Source organism: Artemia franciscana, chromosome 2, assembly GCF_032884065.1.
Source record: "Artemia franciscana chromosome 2, ASM3288406v1, whole genome shotgun sequence".
NCBI classification, from domain to species: domain Eukaryota; kingdom Metazoa; phylum Arthropoda; class Branchiopoda; order Anostraca; family Artemiidae; genus Artemia; species Artemia franciscana.
In genome coordinates, this window is record NC_088864.1 from 57797105 (window position 1) to 57820009 (window position 22905).

General features: G+C 34.8%; 1 protein-coding gene across 2 annotated transcripts in view; it reads right to left on the bottom strand.

The window, feature by feature from the left end:
- The window catches only part of LOC136043832 (iron-sulfur clusters transporter ABCB7, mitochondrial-like), a 96793-nt gene that overhangs the window by 72771 nt on the left and 1117 nt on the right, over positions 1-22905 (bottom strand). The gene's annotated exons all lie outside the window — the stretch shown is intronic.

A 22905-nucleotide genomic window follows, 5' to 3' on the forward strand; every position in this document is an offset into this window, starting at 1 on the left:
ATTGCGCATCAGCTATTACGAAGGAAGTGTGGTGGGTCACTACGTGGAGAGGAGGGGGGATTGCCAGATTCTTCCAAGAGTTCAATTTAATGCCAAAATCTCCTAACTGTCTATGAGCCTTCAGATAAATTTATATAAAATAATAAATAATCATATTAATTTAAATAATAAGAACGCATATATATATATATATATATATATATATATATATATATATATATATATATATATATATATATATATATATATATATATATATTTGTATATATATATATATTTATATATATTTATATATATATATATATATTTATATATATATATATATATATATATATATATATATATATATATATATATATATATATATATATATATATATATATATATATATATATATATATTGGTTGATAACCAATATTTTTGTCTGATATCCAATAAAGACACTGTCCCTTTGCTAGAGGATATATGTTCTTGAAGTCACCATACATTCAGAACATTGCTCCACCAGGTGTGTGCTGACAAGTATAGACAACAAATATACTTTGACTTCATTTGACTCACCTGTGCTCTCTGCAACATGGTCACTCTTAGCAGGTAGTTCCATCTCAAGGATTGGACAAGCAAAATATATAAGAACGTGGCGTTGAGGAGGAAACAGTCCCTTTTAATGTCTACACATATTAATGTAAATAATAAAACGTATATAAACATATATATACGTACATCTAATAATATACATATAATATATACATATATAACGTATATATATATATATATATATATATATATATATATATATATATATATATATATATATATATATATATATATATATATATATATATATATATATATATATATATATATGTATATATATGTATATATATATATATATATATATATATATATATATATATATATATATATATATATTTATATATATGTATATATATATATATATATATATATATATATATATATATATATATATATATATATATATATATATATATATCTATATATATAAAAATAAGTTGTCTGTGGATGGATGGATGGATGGATGTGTCAGGTGACGTCACCTGAAAAAACTGGATCAGGTGACGTCAAAACTGAAAAAACTAAAAAAAGGCAAAAACTACAAAAAAAACTAAAAACTAATAAAAAAAATAAAAAAGCTAAAAAACTAAAAAAACTATAAAGGTAAAAACCAATAAAAAACTAAAAAAAAAACTGAAAAAACTAAAAAAAGGCAAAAACTACAAAAAAAACTAAAAACTAATAAAAAAAGTAAAAAAGCTAAAAAACTAAAAAAACTAAAAAAAGGTAAAAAACTAAAAAAAATAAAAAATAAAAAAAACTAAAAAAAAGGAAAAAACTGAAAAATAAGCTAAAATAAAGGTAAAAACCAATAAAAAACTAAAAAAAAAAAGGAAAAAACTAATAAATGACGACACTCAAAGAGAAAAAAAAGGCAAAAACTACAAAAAAAACTAAAAACTAATAAAAAAATATCTATATATATAAAAATAAGTTGTCTGTGGATGGATGGATGGATGTGTCAGGTGACGTCACCTGAAAAAACTGGATCAGGTGACGTCAAAACTGAAAAAACTAAAAAAAGGCAAAAACTACAAAAAAAACTAAAAACTAATAAAAAAAATAAAAAAGCTAAAAAACTAAAAAAACTATAAAGGTAAAAACCAATAAAAAACTAAAAAAAAAACTGAAAAAACTAAAAAAAGGCAAAAACTACAAAAAAAACTAAAAACTAATAAAAAAAGTAAAAAAGCTAAAAAACTAAAAAAACTAAAAAAAGGTAAAAAACTAAAAAAAATAAAAAATAAAAAAAACTAAAAAAAAGGAAAAAACTGAAAAATAAGCTAAAATAAAGGTAAAAACCAATAAAAAACTAAAAAAAAAAGGAAAAAACTAATAAATGACGACACTCAAAGAGAAAAAAAAGGCAAAAACTACAAAAAAAACTAAAAACTAATAAAAAAAATAAAAAAGCTAAAAAACTAAAAAAACTAAAAAAAGGCAAAAACTACAAAAAAAACTAAAAACTAATAAAAAAGCTAAAAAACTAAAAAAACTAAAAAAAAGGCAAAAACTACAAAAAAACTAAAAACTAATAAAAAAAATAAAAAAGCTAAAAAACTAAAAAAAACTAAAAAAACTAAAAAAAGGTAAAAAACTAAAAAAACTAAAAACTAAAAAAAACTAAAAAGGGTAAAAACTAAAAGAACTAAAAAAGAAAAAAATAAATGACGACACTCAAAGAGAAAGCGACCAGGACAAAAGGAATGTTCGATTAGCAATCAACAAAGCACCGGGACACAGGGAGTATAAATGACGACCCGGGGGAAACAGGGGGATATAAATGACGACCGGGACAAAAAAACTAAAAAGAAAAAAAAACTAAAAACTAATAAAAAAACTAAAAAATCTAAAAATCTAAATAAGCTAAAAAAGAAAAAAAAAGGAAAAAAATAAAGGAGAAAAACAAAACTAAAAAACGAATGTATATACAGACCGGGACACCGGGATACAAATGACGACCGGGACCCGGGACACAGGGAATATAAATGACGACCGGGACACAGGGACACAACTCCGGTACACCGGGATACAAATGACGACCGGGACACAGGGAATATAAATGACGACCGGGACACAGGGACACAACTACAACGGGGACACCGGGGGAAACAGGGGGATATAAATGACGACCGGGACAAAAAAACTAAAAAGAAAAAAAAACTAAAAACTAATAAAAAAACTAAAAAATCTAAAAATCTAAATAAGCTAAAAAAGAAAAAAAAAGGAAAAAAATAAAGGAGAAAAACAAAACTAAAAAACGAATGTATATACAGACCGGGACACCGGGATACAAATGACGACCGGGACCCGGGACACAGGGAATATAAATGACGACCGGGACACAGGGACACAACTACAACGGGGACACCGGGGGAAACAGGGGGATGTAAATGACGACCGGGACACCGGGACAGGGAATGGTCGATTAGCAATCACCATCAACAAAGCTCAAGGGCAATCATTAGAATCATGAGGTATAGATCTGAATACAGATTGTTTTCCCATGGACCATTATATGTTGCATATTCAAGAGTCGGTAAACCTGACAATCTATTTATATGCAAAGACAATGGGACAGCAAAGAATGTTGTATATTCGCAAGTTTTACGTAGTTAAAACCATATATATATATCTATCTATATTCACAGGTGGGACATAGGGACACAACTACAATGGCGCGTAACTATTATGGCGCGTAACGACTTACGCGCGCGGGGGGGCTTGGGGGGGGCGCGAAGCGCCCCCACCAACTAGGTGTTGGGGTGGCGCGAAGCGCCACCCCAACAGCTAGTATATATATATAAATAAGTTGTCTGTGTGTGTGTGTCGAGTGACGACATGTTTGTGTGTCGACTGACGTCATGTTTGTCGACTGACGTCATTATAAGGATTGAGCTGTATGCGTCATGAAGTTGTTTGTCGATTGACGTCATGTTTGTCAACTGATGAAATTACATACCGGGACACCGGGACACGAATGACGACCAGGACACAGGGAATATAAATGACGACCGGGAACCTCAAAGAAAAATTACAGACTGGGACACCCGGACACAAATCACGACCGGGACACAGGGAATATAAATGACGACCGGGACACAGGGACACAACTACAACGGGGACGCCGGGGCACAGGTGGGATATATAAATGACGACCGGGGCACAGGGATTGTTCGAATAGAAATTACAGACCAGGACACCGGGACACAAATGACGACCAGGACACCGGGACACAGGGAATATAAATGACGACCGGGACACTCAAAGAGAAATTGCAAACTGGGACACCGGGGCACAAATGACGACCGGGACACAGGGAATATAAATGACGACCGGGACACAGGGACACATCATTAGAATAATGAGGTATAGATCTGAATACGGATTGTTTTTCCCATGGACAATTATATGTTGCCTGTTCAAGAGTCAGTAAACCTGGCAATCTATTTATATGCAACATATATATATATATATATATATATATATATATATATATATATATATATATATATATATATATATATATATATATATATATATCTATATATATAAAAATAAGTTGTCTGTCTGTGTGTCTGTCTGTCTGTCAGGTGACGTCATGTTTCTGTGTTGACTGACGTCATCAAGTTAGTTGTCGTCATTTTTGCTACGACGGTGACGTCATTCAAGATATTTAAGACATATGTTCACGTAGAAATCTATTAATGTTTAAATTTAAAATGACTGATGAACTTACAATGGCAAAAGCCGATGAAGATGCTCAAAGAGTCTATGCCGAAAAACTTGCTGCTGATAGAGAAAGTCAGAAAAGAAAGCGTGCCGAGGAATCAAAAGAACAGCAAGGAAACAGGCATGAGGCTGATAGAGAAAGAAAGAACAGAAAGCGTGCCGAGGAATCAAAAGAACAGCAAGGAAACAGGCTTGAGGCTGATAGAGAAAGAAAGAACAGAAAGCGTGCCGAGGAATCAAAAGAACAGCAAGGAAACAGGCTTGAGGCTGATAGAGAAAGAAAGAACAGAAAGCGTGCCGAGGAACTACCAGAGCAACGCGGAAGCAGACTTGCTGCTAAAAGAGAAAGTGAAAAAAGAAGGCGTGCCGAGGAATTACAAGAACAGCAAGAAATCAGGCTTGCTGCTGATAGAGAAAGTAAGAAAAGAAAGCGTGCCGAGGAATCACAAGAACAGCAAGAAATCAGGCTTGCTGCTGATAGAGAAAGTAAGAAAAGAAAGCGTGCCGAGGAATCAGAGCAACCTGAAAGTTATCGCCTGGCATTCAGGTACAACCCAGTCGATGATTATAGCTTGAGTAGATGTGTTCAAATCGGGACAATGTCTAAAATTTGTCCCTATTGCAAGGCCTTGAAATTCAATGGTGAAACAATGGGAATGTGTTGCGCCTCAGGAAAAGTTAAACTTCCTCTATTGGCTGCACCACCAGAACCATTGAAGACTTTCCTTACTGGAACTACGTCAGAATCTAAGCGTTTTTTGTCACAAATCAGAAAATACAACTCATGTTTCCAAATGACGTCGTTTGGAGCCCAAATCGAAAATCCAGATAAATTTATGTCTACTTTCAAAGTAAAAGGGCAAATTTATCATAGAGCAGGGTCCCTTCTACCATTCTCAGGCGAGAATCATAAATTTTTACAATTGTACTTCATCAGTGATAGAAATTCTGAATTGAATGCACGTTGCGAAATTTCTCCCAACGTTGAAAGGACAATCGTTTCCCAATTGCAACATCTTTTCCACGAAAATAATAATTTAGTGCGTCTGTTCAAAACAGCCATCGATTTGATGCCTACTGATACGCATAAAATTGTTATTTCCGCTGACAAAACGCCTCCTGGCCAACATGTGCGTAGATACAATGCTCCAACTATCGACGAAGTGGCAATCGTTATGGTCGGTGATCAGTTTTTACCTCGAGATATTATTCTTCATAAGCGAAGCGCTCAGTTGTTAAGAATTGCTGAAACTCATCGATGCTACGATGCCCTACAATATCCTATCATTTTTTGGGATGGAGCCGACGGCTATCACTTTAATATTAAATTGATGAATCCAGCCACTAACAAAGAAATGAATAAGAAATGCAGTGCAATGCATTATTATTCCTATAGACTAATGATTCGGCAGGATGAAGAAAATTATATTTTAAAATGCCGTGAATTGTTTCACCAATTTGTCGTTGATATGTATGCTAAAATTGAATCAGAACGTTTGCTATATATCCGCCTGAATCAGACCAAGCTCCGCTCTGAACAATACATTCATTTGCGAGATGCAGTTATAAATGACGGTAATACCACAAACGTTGGAAGATTAACAATTTTACCTTCGTCATATGCTGGCCGTCCCCGTCATATGCATGAATATGCTCAAGATGCTATTGCGTATGTTCGTCTCTATGGTCGTCCAGATTTATTTATTACATTTACATGTAATCAATCTTGGGACGAGATACTGCAGCTTTTACTTCAAGGACAATCGGCGGTTCATAGGCATGACATTACGGCCCGTGTCTTCCGGCAAAAGTTGAAATCACTGATAAACTACATAGTAAAACTTGAAGTGTTTGGGTCAGTGCGATGCTGGATGTACTCAGTGGAATGGCAAAAACGAGGTTTGCCACACCCACATATACTAATCTGGCTACATAAAAAAAATACTTCGAACGAAATTGATGATGTGATTTCCGCTGAAATACCTGATAAAAATGTCGATAAGGGGTTACATGATATTATTGTAAAAAATATGATACATGGACCTTGCGGTGCACTGAACGAAAATTCACCATGCATGGCCAAAGGAAGGTGCACAAAGCAATATCCTCGACTTTTAGTATCAAACACAATTACTGGCAATGATGGTTACCCACAATATAGAAGAAGATCTACTGAAGATGGCGGTAAAACAGCAATAATAAAGAAGCGTAACAGTACCACCATCGAAGTAGATAACCAGTGAGTTGTTCCATATTCCCCATTATTATCAAAAACATTTAATGCACACATAAACGTTGAATACTGTAACTCCGTAAAGGCAATCAAATACATATGTAAATACGTCAACAAAGGCAGTGACATGGCAGTTTTTGGCTTGCAGCCCGAAATCAAAGATTTCGACGAAATCGTACAATATCAGGCTGGAAGATACATAAGCAGTAATGAAGCTGTTTGGCGAATTCTTTCATTTCCGATAGATGAACGTAGTCCAGCTGTTGTTCACTTAGCGGTACATTTACAGAATGGTCAACGTGTTTATTTCACGGAAACCAACGTGCAACAAAGAGTCCTGAATCAACCGGATACAACATTAACAGCTTTTTTTTCGCTTTGCAAAAATGATTCTTTTGCAAAAAAACTGCTGTATACTGAAGTGCCTTCGTATTACACGTGGAATACTAAAAATAAAGTATTTGAACGTCGAAAACAGGGTAAGTCAGTCGACGGCCAACCTACCATCTTCAAAGATACCACGATAGGAAGACTCTACACCGTTCACCCCAATCAACATGAATGCTTCTTTCTACGCCTGCTTTTGGTGAATGTACCCGGTCCGACATCCTTTGAGTATTTGAGAACTGTAAACGGTACTATACATGACACTTACCGTAGTGCATGCCAAGCTCTGAATTTATTGGAGAATGACCAACACTGGGATAACTGCATCAATGACGCGTGCGAAACGTCAACCCCAAGTCAAATTCGTGCATTGTTTGGCATCATTTTAACAACTTGCTCTCCATCAGCTCCTACAGAGTTATGGGAAAAATATAAGTCAAAAATGTCCGAAGATATACTCCATCGAAAACAGTTAGAGACGTCAGATATGACTTTTGATTTTACATCAGAAATTTATAACTACACTTTAGTTATTATAGAAGATTTGTACGTACGTATGGCAAACAAACCTCTTCAGGATTTGGGAATGCCTTCACCTAACCGTATCGCTGCTGTTTCGACATGTGTAGAATTGGATCGTGAACAAAGTTACAGTACGAGTGATCTATTGTCGTATGTACAAAATAACATTTCCAAGTTAACGTCGGAACCAAAAGACATTTATGATACGATAATGCATTGTGTCGACAACAACGTTGGAGAAATTTTCTTTTTGGATGCGCCAGGAGGTACTGGTAAAACATTTGTGATAAAACTGATTCTGGCATCAATTCGATCAAAAAATGATATAGCGTTGGCAATTGCGTCGTCCGGAATAGCCGAAACATTGCTGCCTGGTGGAAGAACTGCTCATTCCGCTTTGAAATTGCCTCTGAATTTGCATTCTACAGAAACTCCCACGCGCAATATTTCCAAATCATCTGGGATGGGTAAAGTATTGCAGCAATGCAAACTTATTATTTGGGATGAGTGCACAATGGCACACAAAAAATCGCTCGAGGCTCTGGATCAATGCTTGAAAGATTTGAGAGGGAAGTCGAAACCCTTTGGCAGCACATTAATATTGCTTGCGGGAGATTTCAGGCAAACATTACCTATAATACCTAGATCAACTCCTGCAGACGAAATGAATGCTTGCCTGAAAAATTCTAATTTATGGGCACACGTAAAAATATTAAAATTAACTACAAATATGCGTGTCCGATTGCAAAACGATGACTCTGGTCAAACATTTTCAGATCAATTGCTGGCAATTGGAAACGGAAAGCTCCCAGTAGACTCAATTTCAGGACGTATACAACTACCTGCTGATTTCTGTAATTTAGTGACGTCCAAAAATGAATTGATTGAAAAAGTATTTCCGAATATTCTAAAAAATTTTAAAAATAATAAATGGCTAAGTGAAAGAGCGATTCTCGCACCCAAAAATATAGACGTCCACGAAATCAACAATATTGTTTTGACCAAGATTCGAGACCAGGCAGTCCTTTATAAGTCAGTCGACACAGTTTTGGAACCAAATGAAGCGGTTAATTATCCATCTGAATTTTTAAATTCCATAGATCTTTCAGGGTTTCCAGCACACGTGCTACAACTAAAAATAGGCGTACCAATAATACTTTTAAGAAATATAAACCCACCAAAGCTTTGCAATGGCACTCGACTTGCCGTAAAAAAAAAACAATGGAAAACCTAATAGAGGCCACAATCTTGACAGGGCCTTTTGAGGGTGAGGCTGTTCTTATTCCTCGCATTCCCATGATTCCAACAGATCTGCCTTTTCAATTTAAAAGATTGCAATTCCCAATTCGATTAGCATTTGCAATCACCATTAACAAAGCTCAAGGTCAATCATTAGAAAAATGTGGTATAGATCTTAATACTGATTGTTTTTCCCATGGACAATTGTACGTTGCATGTTCGAGGGTCGGTAAACCTGACAATCTATTTATATGCAGCGACAATTGGACAGCGAAGAATGTTGTATATTCGCAAGTTTTACGCAGTTAATTTGTATTGCATCTATCTATCTATCTATCTATATAAAAACGAGTTGTGTGTATGCATGTTTGTTTGTTTGTAAAAAGAGCGTTTGCATATGACGTCATTATTAGTACATACGGCTTTGTATATGCACAGACAATGGGAAAGCCAAGAATGTTGTATATTCGCAATTTTTACGTAGTTTGAGACACATATATAAATCTATCTATATTCACAGGTGGGACACAGGGACACAACTACAATGGCGCGTAACTAATATGGCGCGTAACGACTTACGCGCGCGGGGGGGGCTTGGGGGGGCGCGAAGCGCCCCACCAACTAGGTGTTGGGGTGGCGCGAAGCGCCACCCCAACAGCTAGTGTATATATAAAAATAAGTTGTCTGTCTGTGTGTCCGTCTGTCAGGTGACGTCATGTTTCTGTGTCGACTGACGTCATGAAGTTAGTTGTCGTCATTTTTGCTATGACGGTGACGTCATTAAAGATATTTAAGACATATATGTTCACGTAGAAATCTATTAATGTTTTAAGTTTAAAATGACTGATGAACTTACAATGGCAAAAGCCGATGAAGATGCTCAAAGAGTCTATGCCAAAAAACTTGCTGCTGATAGAGAAAGTCAGAAAAGAAAGCGTGCCGAGGAATCAAAAGAACAGCAAGGAAACAGGCTTGAGGCTAAAGAACACAAAACCGCGCAGTTAGATGAAGATCCACCTGGACAGCGAGTATCAAAACATATCAAAACTGAAAATGATAGCGATGATGATTGGATTTGGGATTTTGACTTGGATAAGGTCATCAATGCCTACCAGATTTTAGTTAAAAAAACAAAGGTTCGGCGATATGTATTTCATAGTGAAGCCAGTCAGTCGACGGCCAACCTACCATCTTCAAAGATACCACGATAGGAAGACTCTACACCGTTCACCCCAATCAACATGAATGCTTCTTTCTACGCCTGCTTTTGGTGAATGTACCCGGTCCGACATCCTTTGAGTATTTGAGAACTGTAAACGGTACTATACATGACACTTACCGTAGTGCATGCCAAGCTCTGAATTTATTGGAGAATGACCAACACTGGGATAACTGCATCAATGACGCGTGCGAAACGTCAACCCCAAGTCAAATTCGTGCATTGTTTGGCATCATTTTAACAACTTGCTCTCCATCAGCTCCTACAGAGTTATGGGAAAAATATAAGTCAAAAATGTCCGAAGATATACTCCATCGAAAACAGTTAGAGACGTCAGATATGACTTTTGATTTTACATCAGAAATTTATAACTACACTTTAGTTATTATAGAAGATTTGTGCGTACGTATGGCAAACAAACCTCTTCAGGATTTGGGAATGCCTTCACCTAACCGTATCGCTGCTGTTTCGACATGTGTAGAATTGGATCGTGAACGAAGTTACAGTACGAGTGATCTATTGTCGTATGTACAAAATAACATTTCCAAGTTAACGTCGGAACAAAAAGACATTTATGATACGATAATGCATTGTGTCGATAACAACGTTGGAGAAATTTTCTTTTTGGATGCGCCAGGAGGTACTGGTAAAACGTTTGTGATAAAACTGATTCTGGCATCAATTCGATCAATAAATGATATAGCGTTGGCTATTGCGTCGTCCGGAATAGCCGCAACATTGCTGCCTGATGGAAGAACTGCTCATTCCGCTTTGAAATTGCCTCTGAATTTGCATTCTACAGAAACTCCCACGTGCAATATTTCCAAATCATCTGGGATGGGTAAAGTATTGCAGCAATGCAAACTTATTATCTGGGATGAGTGCACAATGGCACACAAAAAATCGCTCGAGGCTCTGGATCAATGCTTGAAAGATTTGAGAGGGAAGTCGAAACCCTTTGGCAGCACATTAATATTGCTTGCGGGAGATTTCAGGCAAACATTGCCTATAATACCTAGATCAACTCCTGCAGACGAAATGAATGCTTGCCTGAGAAATTCTAAGTTATGGGCACATGTAAAAATATTAAAATTAACTACAAATATACGTGTCCGATTGCAAAACGATGACTCTGGTCAAACATTTTCAGATCAATTGCTGGCAATTGGAAACGGAAAGCTCCCAGTAGACTAAATTTCAGGACGTATACAACTACCTGCTGATTTCTGTAATTTAGTGACGTCCAAAAATGAATCGATTGAAAAAGTATTTCCGAATATTCTAAAAAATTATAAAAATAATAAATGGCTAAGTGAAAGAGCGATTCTCGCACCCAAAAATATAGACGTCCACGAAATCAACAATATTGTTTTGACCAAGATTCGAGACCAGGCAGTGCTTTACAAGTCAGTCGACACAGTTTTGGAACCAAATGAAGCGGTTAATTATCCATCTGAATTTTTAAATTCCATAGATCTTTCAGGGTTTCCACCACACGTGCTACAACTAAAAATAGGCGTACCAATAATACTTTTAAGAAATATCAACCCACCAAAGCTTTGCAATGGCACGCGACTTGCCGTAAAAAAAAAACAATGGAAAACCTAATAGAGGCCACAATCTTGACAGGGCCTTTTGAGGGTGAGGCTGTTCTTATTCCTTGCATTCCCATGATTCCAACGGATCTGCATATGAGCGTTTGCATATGACGTCATTATTAGTACATACGGCTTTGTATATGCACAGACAATGGGAAAGTCAAGAATGTTGTATATTCGCAATTTTTACGTAGTTTAACTCCTGCAGACGAAATGAATGCTTGCCTGAAAAATTCTAATTTATGGGCACACGTAAAAATATTAAAATTAACTACAAATATGCGTGTCCGATTGCAAAACGATGACTCTGGTCAAACATTTTCAGATCAATTGCTGGTAATTGGAAACGGAAAGCTCCCAGTAGTGGGAAAGCCAAGAATGTTGTATATTCACAATTTTTACGTAGTTTGAAACACATATATAAATCTATCTATATTCACAGGTGGGACACAGGGACACAACTACAATGGCGCGTAACTAATATGGCGCGTAACGACTTACGCGCGCGGGGGGGCTTGGGGGGGCGCGAAGCGCCCCACCAACTAGGTGTTGGGGTGGCGCGAAGCGCCACCCCAACAGCTAGTATATATATATATATATATATATATATATATATATATATATATATATATATATATATATATATATATATATATATATATATATATATATATATATATATATATATATATATATATATATATATATATATATATATATATATATATATAAATATATATATATATTGGTCTATAACCGATATTTTTTCCGATAAAGACACTGACCTTCATATCGATCCGGTAATATCGGCCAGCCGATTTTTCGGTCGGGCCCTAATATGTATATACATGCATTACACAGTTGGTGACAACCTGTAAGTAAGGAGCACCCTGTATTCATAGTAACCAAGAATCTAGAATATGGATATTAATATATGCACTAAAAGAATCGCTTTTTTAGGGTGATTCCAAATATATAAAATTCATTAAATTTGAGGTTACTCATCAAAAGTTACAAGTCTGAGAAAATATACCCAATTTTCGAAAACGGGGAAAAAAGTGCTAGTGAATCTGATGAAAATAACGCCGTCGAATTTACCATATAAGAGAACTCTACTGTAGAAGTTTCAAACCCTTCATTTTTCCCTGAAGGATGGTCACCAATACAGGTTTATTTGTTTGTTTTTTCCCTCAAACGTGATAATATCAAACCAACGGTTCTAAAATATCAGAAAAAGCCTCTTCAGAAAAAAAAGAATGTTTCACTGACCTTTGAATGACAAGAAAAGATTGAGCTGAAACCAAAAAAGCATTTTCAGCCATTTTGTGGTGTAAAACGACAATTTTATCCCACGGAATGCAAAGAAGCTATCGAGTGAAAATCTAGAGAAAGCTAATTGATTCAAATTTATTCCAAAATTACATATTGTGCTTTCCTCATGCTGGCACATTTATTAGTAAATACGAGCTTTACTTTATTGAATGTAATAATGTCATTTACTGAATAATGAACAGCACTTTACCTGATTGCATACAAATGGACGAATATCATCCTCAAGCTGTTTTGCCAATATTAAACTTGAAAGTACGAAAAACGAAACTAGTTGTTAATATTAGTGTTCCTATTGTCATTTCTTCAAAATGCTTTTTGATATTCCAGCCCCCACCATTGACCATTTCAATAGATATTGAAGTGGTGAATTTTTTTCCATGGATGAATATCATCCTCAAGCTGTTTTGCCAATGTTAAACTTGAAAGTACGAAAAACGAAACTAGTTGTTAATATAAGTATTCCTATTGTCATTTCTTCAAAATGCTATTTGATATTCCAGCCCCCACCATTGACCATTCCAATAGATATTGAAGTGGTGAATTTTTTTCCATGGATGAATATCATCCTCAAGCTGTTTTGCCAATATTAAACTTGAAAGTACGAAAAACGAAACTAGTTGTTAATATAAGTATTCCTATTGTCATTTCTTTAAAATGCTTTTTGATATTCCAGCCCCCACCATTGACCATTCCAATAGATATTGAAGTGGTGAATTTTTTTCCATGGATGAATATCATCCTCAAGCTGTTTTGTCAATATTAAACTTGAAAGTAAAAAAAACGAAACTAGTTGTTAATATTAGTATTCCTATTGTCATTTCTTCAAAATGCTTTTGATATTCCAGCCCCACCATTGACCATTCCAATAGATACTGAAGTGGTGAATTTTTTTCCATGGATGAATATCATCCTCAAGCTGTTTTGCCAATATTAAACTTGAAAGTACGAAAAACGAAACTAGTTGTTAATATTAGTATTCCTATTGTCATTTCTTCAAAATGCTTTTTGATATTCCAGCCCCCACCATTGACCATTCCAATAGATATTGAAGTGGTGAATTTTTTTCCATGGATGAATACCATCCTCAAGCTGTTTTGCCAATATTAAACTTGTAAGTAAGAGAAAACGGGAACTGGAGGAGGGAGTAGTAGCCCTCCTGCATTTTTAAAAGAGTCTTAGGTCAAACAACCTGTAGTAACAAACAGTAGGCAAAGAGCAATCCTTGCCAATACAAACAAAAACTCTTTAAAAAGCTTTGATTACAACGTGAACAATGGCAAAATATATTCTTCATGCTGAATCTCAATTTGCAAAATGTATTTTTTAGAGTCACTCATTAAAAGCAATTTCCACATGAAAATTTGCACAGTTTTATAAACATGAAAAAAAAAATTATCACCAAAAAGGGTGCCATCTTCACAGAAATTATGCAAAGAAATTCAAAAAGTTTGCAAACAATTTGCAAAATATGAAATTTTTCCTCTTTCAATGGTTAAATTGGTTAAATTGGTTATTGGATAAATGGTTAAATGGTTAAATGGCTTGTTTAGCTGCAATTGAAAATCAAATGCATTAAACAAGCGCCTTTTCTTGATACACTACTGTGCAAATGTTATATTTTGATTCAGAGTGGGTTTGAGGAGTGGTAGGCATCATTGTATTAGGATAACCCAGGATATACCATGAGAAACGAACAGAAATTAAACAACAAAAATAAGCATTCTCAAATGAAAGTAAAGAGGGACATTAAAAGCAAAAACGAAAAGAAATTGTTCCATATATCAGGGGGGATGCCCCTCCTCACCCCCCTTCTAAGCTGAAGTGTGACTTTTTATCCAAATTATTTAAGAACGATTGATCAAAAACATGAGCAGTTGAATTGGAATAAGGAATATTTGTAAAGTGCTATAAAGTTTAAGTGTAAAGAGCAGGGGTTAAGGAGTGTCACGCCCCTGTATATTAAATAAATTCTGCTTTTTCTAACTTTAAGTATCATTATTTACATTCATTTAAAAAAACTTGTTTTTTTTTATATAATTTATATAAGAGTTTATTTTTCGGGGGTAATAGCTACGTCCGTGGAAAAAATGAAGATATTAGACTGTTTTATTTGTTTGTTTGTTTTTAAGTCCAGCAATTGTATCTCAATTCTACCAATGTTAATTTCAAAAGGAAAAAATTTCAACTCGGTTTTCTTAGCATTAAGAGAAAGTTAAAAAGTCAAAAAGCATCTATTAACAATAGTTTCATGACCCAGAAAAAATGTTTTGGTAATACCAACATTTTCCATTAGAATTTTGGCAACAGTATTACATCTATATATATATATATATATATATATATATATATATATATATATATATATATATATATATATATATATATATATATATATATATATATATGTATATATATATATATATATATATATATATATATATATATATATATATATATATATATTCCGTTCCAGGGTGATTAAGAAATTCAGACGTGAATTCATTTTCTCCTTCCCGTTTATCTTTGCGCACAAAATAGTCTAATATCTTCATTTTTTTTCCACAGACATAGCTATTACCCCCGAAAACTAAAACTTTTGAAATAGGAAAAGAGCGTTTAATCACATTCTTTACCATGCGCAATCATAAAATAGTCTAATATCTTCATTTTTTCCACAGACATAGCTATTACCCTCGAAAACTAAAACCTTTGAAATAGGAAAAGAGCCTTTAATCACATTCTTTACCATGTGCAATCATAAAATAGTCTAATATCTTCATTTTTTCCACAGACGTAGCTATTACCCCCGAAAACTAAAACTTTTGAAATAGGAAAAGAGCCTTTAATCACATTCTTTACCATTTGCAATCATAAAATAGTCTAATATCTTCATTTTTTCTACCCAGAAAAAGTGTTTTGCAAAATCTTGTGCTGTTTGACCTATGTGATTGTATGGATGAATAGGGTTAAGGCCTCATTCAAGTGCTGGTCTATATTAATCACTAATTTAGGAAAACAGTCTTCCTTTTCTCCTTCTGTCTCTCTTTTTTTGTGTGTGTGTGTTTGTGCTGTTGCATTGGTGATTTCTCTTTTCATGATAAATGATTAAACACTCTTTAGGAACAGAATGTTGTTTATGCAATTGAAATGGATTACGAAAGCACAATGTTCAAAGCAATATAACCAAGTCTAATGAGCCTGAAAGGTAAATTACAAATTATAAATTTCTTTTTTATTTTCATTATAAAACAGACTTGACAGTGCAATGTGTAAATAAAAATACATTTGCTAAGTTGCTTGCAGATGAATGAACTGAAAATAAATTGGGGTGCTAATTCTATGACTTTCTTCAACATTTGTGCTTGTCAATCAGTCATGTTTGGTGCTAATAACAGCACAAAAAAAATGGTTTATTTTACAAAAAAAAAATAATTTAATATTAACATTCTAAATAAATAGACTAAACTCCCTAATAGTCCAAGTAACAGGTATATTATATAAAACAGATGTGCAATCAAAATGTTTTTTCCAAGTCACTTGCATACAAAAAAAAATTTGAAACAAGGGGCTACAGCTAAACCATGGCTAAGTCTGTAAACTACTGCCTAAATAACAAAAAAAAATTGTACATCAGCATATGTGTTCCAAAATGGGTACAGTGAAGATTTACATACAGAAATGGCTGGCTTAATTAGTCATGGTGATGATTGCATTGTTTGGATTTGGTGAAGATATTATGAAGTTTTCAAACTTGTAGAAAAATATGGCATTAAAGAAATATGCTTATTGAGAGACCAAAACCAAAATTCAATAATGTTTTTTCCCTTTATTTTCTTTTTAATGACATTCCTTTTTTTATATTACCTTGACTAGAAATTGGCTATAGAAGCATCTAATCAAAACAATATTATTTTTACTTTTTATAACAATAACTCTGAAGTTCCTATTTTGGTTTTCTATGATGTTGTACAAGCAAAACACGATTATTACTTATCATCTAAATATATGGTACTTATTCTATTCTTTATGGTACTGAAAAATCACATGGGTGATAACTGGGCCCATGTGTCCCCTCTACCAATTGACAAGGATAGCCCATATTTACATGTTGTATGCTGAAATTGAAACATCAACTATTGGATATAGGTCTACTAGTTGGCAGAAAGGCCCCCTTAAAGAAAACACTTAAATCCAATTTTTAGATAGTCAGTTGGCCTTCCCACTGAGATTAGTGTGGTACTGAATACTTTACCAGGACCAGCAAAATAATTGGCGAAAAGGAACAATATTTATGTATACTAGGAGCACTGCAAAATAATGTTGATGCAAAAATTCAGTACCATCTAGCACCATCAAAACCATCTAGTACCATCATAAACTCAAAGACTAAAAAATTTCCACTATTTTACCAGCATTGCCAAGTCAGATGCAGAAAAATTACCCAAGGATTTCTTCTCTGTTTTGTGTCTGACAGGGTAAAAGTTCAAGGAAGCACAGCCACAGTAATTGATTTTCTCACTCCTTGATTTTCACATGATGGTTTACAAAACCATAAGCTTGGGAGACCCTTTATGCAGGACGTCAGAAGGGCTAATGAACACAAAGGTGGTCTGCAATGAGTTCTGTGGATGGGAACATTACTATAAACAAAAATTGCATAAAGGACCTCCCACTGAGGGAGGCTAAGTTTTACCTTCATCAAAAACATATGTAGGCTTATGTTAACCCCAGCAAATGAGTCACAAAAGAGAGAGTGCTGGAAACTAAACTTGCATCATTTGCCAAGCAGCCTTGCATTGCCTTACACAGTAGCCTTGGACTGTTATAAAACAAGTCATGGGGAAGATGAAAAGAGCCAAACTCAATATGAAATTGTCTACTTGTACATGAAATTGTACAAGTACAATTCCGTGAAGTTGTACTTGGGAATACAAAGATTTGATCTCTGACAAATTGTTTACCCTGTCATCTCCTTACAGAAGGCATCAAACACTGCATATCAGCTTCATATGCTTCCATAGTCTTTGCTAGGCTTTGTTTCAACCACTGTTATCATGCAATTCTGTAAAACACTGTTGCTCTCCCCACATCCTTCACACTGTACCCTTCTGGAAGATTCTTACAAACACCGATCCACTCAACATCCACTCAACTTTCTTCTATTTTGCAAAATACCTACTGAGATATCCAATTTGGACATGCAATTCAAAGTTCATCAATAGTTTTCACATAGCAGATCCAACTATAGCCATTGCTAAACTTATGTAGAAACAAAACCAAAAGATTTCAAGACATGCTTGGAGCTGACTTCTTCAACTCTAGTTATGCTGCCATAGTTGTATGTTTTTCAATAAAAAATAATAATACATGTATTAAGGTCAGCACCAACCCAAGAGAATATGTTAACAGTCATTCTATAAAACATAATAGTTGACAATCATCCAATTAGGATTCAAAAGATGCAATAGACATTATGATTGAAAATACAATTGATTTTTAATGTGTCTTATTTAGCTTTTTATATATTTCCCTTATGATGGAAGAGTATCACCAGTTAAAAGCAACTAAACTGATGGAATTCTATAGAAAATAGAAAAAAAAAATTCCATAATTTTACCATGTGAAGTCAATTATGGGAAGTTATAATCACAGCACAGGGAAGTTATAATGAAAATGAAAGGGGACATGAGCTTCTGGATAACATTGCTGAGGAAAACCTTAACTAGTATAAATAAAGCCCAATGCCCTTCTCAGAACATGGATAAGAAAAGAGTATTTAAATTTAATAATATTTGCATTTTTGCATAAAATACTGGTTAGGAAGTGGCATGTGAGCTATTTCCCATCATTCTTGGAACATCAAATAATAAATCTAATATTGAAACATTTCAGCAGCAAAATAGTCTGCCATCTACCCCAGTTGAAATAGAGGAGGATCTGCACATGGAGGCGAAAAGCTTTACCTTAAATAGCAGCTTGGAGCAATCTAAGGACTTCTCCTTGCAGAGCTTCAGAGTTGATGATTTGAGTTGAATTTAGGGTTCTTTAGGGACCAGGTGAACTCTGCTGATCCATAGCATCCCAGTCGAATTACACTCTCTGGAGGACCAATCAGCATCCAGTCTTTGCATGAAGCTGTCTACAGATTCAGCAGTAACAATTTTTTTTTTTTGAGAGAGAGTTTATCCCTAGTGTTAATGATTCTTGAAGAAAAGAATTGAGCATGGACTGATTAACAAGTTTCAATTGGTGACCTCTAGTTCTTGAGTTAGGACCAACAGTGGGAAATAATGCTGGGAGTGTATTAGCCCTAATTAACTTATTGTTTAAAATGGCATCACCTATATTTCTCCTGTATAATGAGCTGGTACTTTCAGCTTTACTAGTCTTGCAGGGTAGGAAAGTTCTTGCATGCCATATATCAGATTGGTGGAGCATCTCTACACATCTTCCAACACTTTTATGTATTTTTAAAAATAAAGAGAGCCTAGAGACATTCCAACTTCAAGCTTAGGGTGCTCAAGTCCCTTATACAGAAAAGTGATGACTTTAGGGGAACAAGTGGAAAGAGTTTTATTTTGTAGAAGGGTATGAGCTTCACAGGACAAGAGCTTTATATACAACTTGAAGCATTTATTGTCAATCAAGCAACCCCCTGACAACAATTGGAAAACCTGGCATGACAGATTGGTTGGAGAATTCTGAGTGAGAATTCTTCTCAAAAAAAAGGGTGCAATTTTTTTCTAATTGGCTCAATATTTATATTTGTAAGTCCTTGGGCTAAGGGGAACCCATTCGAGAAAAAAAGTGAAAAAGAGGGTTAGTTCAGAAGTGGATATACACTAGACTGTTACCAAACACCTTCCTAGAATATAGGAAGATACTCTACCAGAAAGTTTCATCTACCTAACTTCATTACTTTCTATGATAATAAAAAGTCATAGTCCAGAATTTGGCTCACCTTTCTGTACTCTACCCTTATTTGGTCTTTAGATTCATGAACATTTTTTTTTTTTGCTTACCTAGGTGAGCATCTGCCTCACTTAACAAACAGCAAAAATCTCCTGAACCAGAGTTTTATTGATTATAATATAAGCTTACAGAGGGAGAGATTTTCATAAAACCACCAAGGCAAGGGAGGGGTGACCACATGTCTTGGTTTAGATGCAGTTTCCACATAGATTTACACAAACCTGATAAAAACTAAACCCTAAAATTCTTGGATTCCCCCTCCCTCTTCAAAATCATGGATCTAACACTGTGGGAATATGGTAAAAAATAACTTTCCATGATTTCTTAAGGAAACAATATTTTCAGGGATTAGCTAAAATCCTGAAATCCTCTCAAATTATTGGGGACGAACAAAGAGCCTAAATTATGCCACAGGACAACCGTTTGTAGAGCCAACCTCTACCTCTCCCAAGGCATTGACCTTCAGCAAACTTAGATCAATGGTAAAATTATGGAACAGGACAGAAATCAGATAGCAAAACAAGAAACATATCAATTGGTTCCCTATTCAATACTCTTTTTATACAATAATCACTACCATTACCTATCCCCCTCTAATGAGGTGAAATATAGCCCTAACATATATACAAAAATAAGCTGATTTTGTGGTTTTCATTATTTCTGCACTTATTTCTCATTAGCAGTTAGTTCATCAAGCCAACTTAAAAGAAAAATAGCAAGATTTTTGTATATAGTTTACTGTTGTACCAGCCCCCATTAGATAGTGGGGGGGGGGGGGGGGTTCTGAATGGATAAATATACAGTCCACAAAAAAAAACATTCACATTATTTTTTGAAGAACAGCACAACTCATTTTGTCCAACCAAATGATTAGTATCTGCAGTGAAAAAATGGAGAACAAAAGGGTTGCACCCCCTCTATCTAGTCTTTCAAATAACAAAATGACAATGAGTTGGAGAAGATGCAGTGGAGGCTTGAACAGGAATTGTCAACTCAGGAGCACTACAGGCCCAGAGGAAAATAAAGCTCTCAAATGGGTCAAAGTGTTATGGAAAAATTTAATGCACTGTATATTTATCTATCAGGGGGAAAGAATTGAAAGGACTAAAGTGAAGCTATACTTCTAGGAATAAGATAGCATTTATGATTTTTTTAAGCAGTTGTCCAAGTTTCTAGTAACCATTTTCTAACAAGGAATAAATCCTAGACAGCCTGGCCAGTCAGACTCAGCAGGTTCAACTCTTCATAGGCAACATCAACAATGTTTTTTCTAAACCATGTTATATTGTGAGCAGAATGCCCCAAGGTACTGTTCTGGGTCCTATCAAATTCCTTATATGCATCAAAAATATTGCAGCCTAACTAGAATGGAAAACAACATCAATTTCTATGCTGACAACTCTAAGCTCTTTAGGCCTGCAAATCAACAAAGCCAGAAGAGTCCTTCTTAAAAACTAGACATAGCTACTCTAGAACAACTCTTGTCATCAGTACAACATGTCTGATATCTCAATTCACCATTCAACTCAGCACTTAAGAGAAGTCCAAAAGAAAGAGATATAGTAGTACTGACATATGAACAGCTCAAGTTCCAAAGCCACTGGCACCATGCAGTCTCAAGAAAAAAAAAGCCTCTGTCTCCTCAAATGTGCTGTAGCTTACTGCTCCCATAAACTCTTTCTAGTGCTCTATAAGGCTATTGTTTGGTCTGTTTTGGACTTTGGTGCATGACATACCTCTCCTTCCTAGAAGAATCATACTGTGCAAAAGAGACACAGGCATGTCACAAGATGCATGCTGGTCAAAATGATCCTCCTTGTAACAAGAGACTAGACTACTTGCAGTTCTCACACTTTTTCAAACACCAATGTGGTGACATGATAATGGGCTACAAGCATAATGCATAACCAAATTCAATCAAACCAGAAACATACAAGCAGTCAAAATATCCCATTAATATATCCAAAACATCCATGTATGCAGCAACATTTCTTCTCCAAGCATGCAAGTGCTGATTGATTAATGTGATGTTTTATGTGAGTGCACTCTCAGTAGTATCCTTCAGGTCCAGACTCTGACAAGCAATTGAATAAATTGACAGAAATATAAGCAGAACTGTCTATCCTGCTTAATTACTCACTAATGCCAACTTCATTAAACAAGTGTCTTTCTCTGAGGTTTATGCTGCTTGTCATACCAAACCACTTGACAAAGGTCATCATGGACTGCACCTACCTTATGGTTGCTGTTATTAAGTGAGCTTAAATTACATCTCTATAACAGACCTCTCTTACAGTGTGTTACAGGGCACCCACAGTGACAAAAATTCAAAACTTCTATACACTAGTATGAATGACATATCCAGTATGAACCTCAATTTTGCTCTGAAGTATAAAATCAAGTATACTGTCCTATTAGGGGGGGGGGGGGGTAAAGAGCAATAGAGCAAAATAAATGAGAATCTAACTGTATATTTGCTTTTCCCTATCTGACTTCAGTTCAATGCTATAATACACCTAAAACAAAATGATGCCTAGAGAGAGCCATTTGAGTCCTATACATTGCTAAATTGTGTTTTATAACTAGTTAAATAATTTAGAAAAAAAATATATCATATTAGAGAAAGTTGATCCTAAGATGCCTTAAAATCCTAGGCTAGACCTGCTCAAATCATTGGAATTGTGCTTTATACCCAAGAGAAAGAGTGAAGTTGACTCAAACTGAAATTGAGGAGAAACATAACTTATTTTATTCCAAGGTTAAAAAATGGGTAAATTTATAGTAAACAGTATAACTGGCTTTCATATAAAGTGAGTATACCACTTGATGCCTTTTTTTATGCTCTTTACAAATAAAATAATTACTTCTACTGGAAATTCAGATTTAAGCACTTTTTGAGCTCTTCAAAATGCCAAAATTTCAATTAGAGTATGACTTATTGCTCATTTTCCACAAAATAATACTATGTTTTCTCAGTGCTATGTTTTCCATTGAAAAAATAATGCTATATCTATTTTCTCGGTGCTAAAATTATTTTTAACAAGGTTAGTTTAGGTTAAAAAGTGGTCAAATTT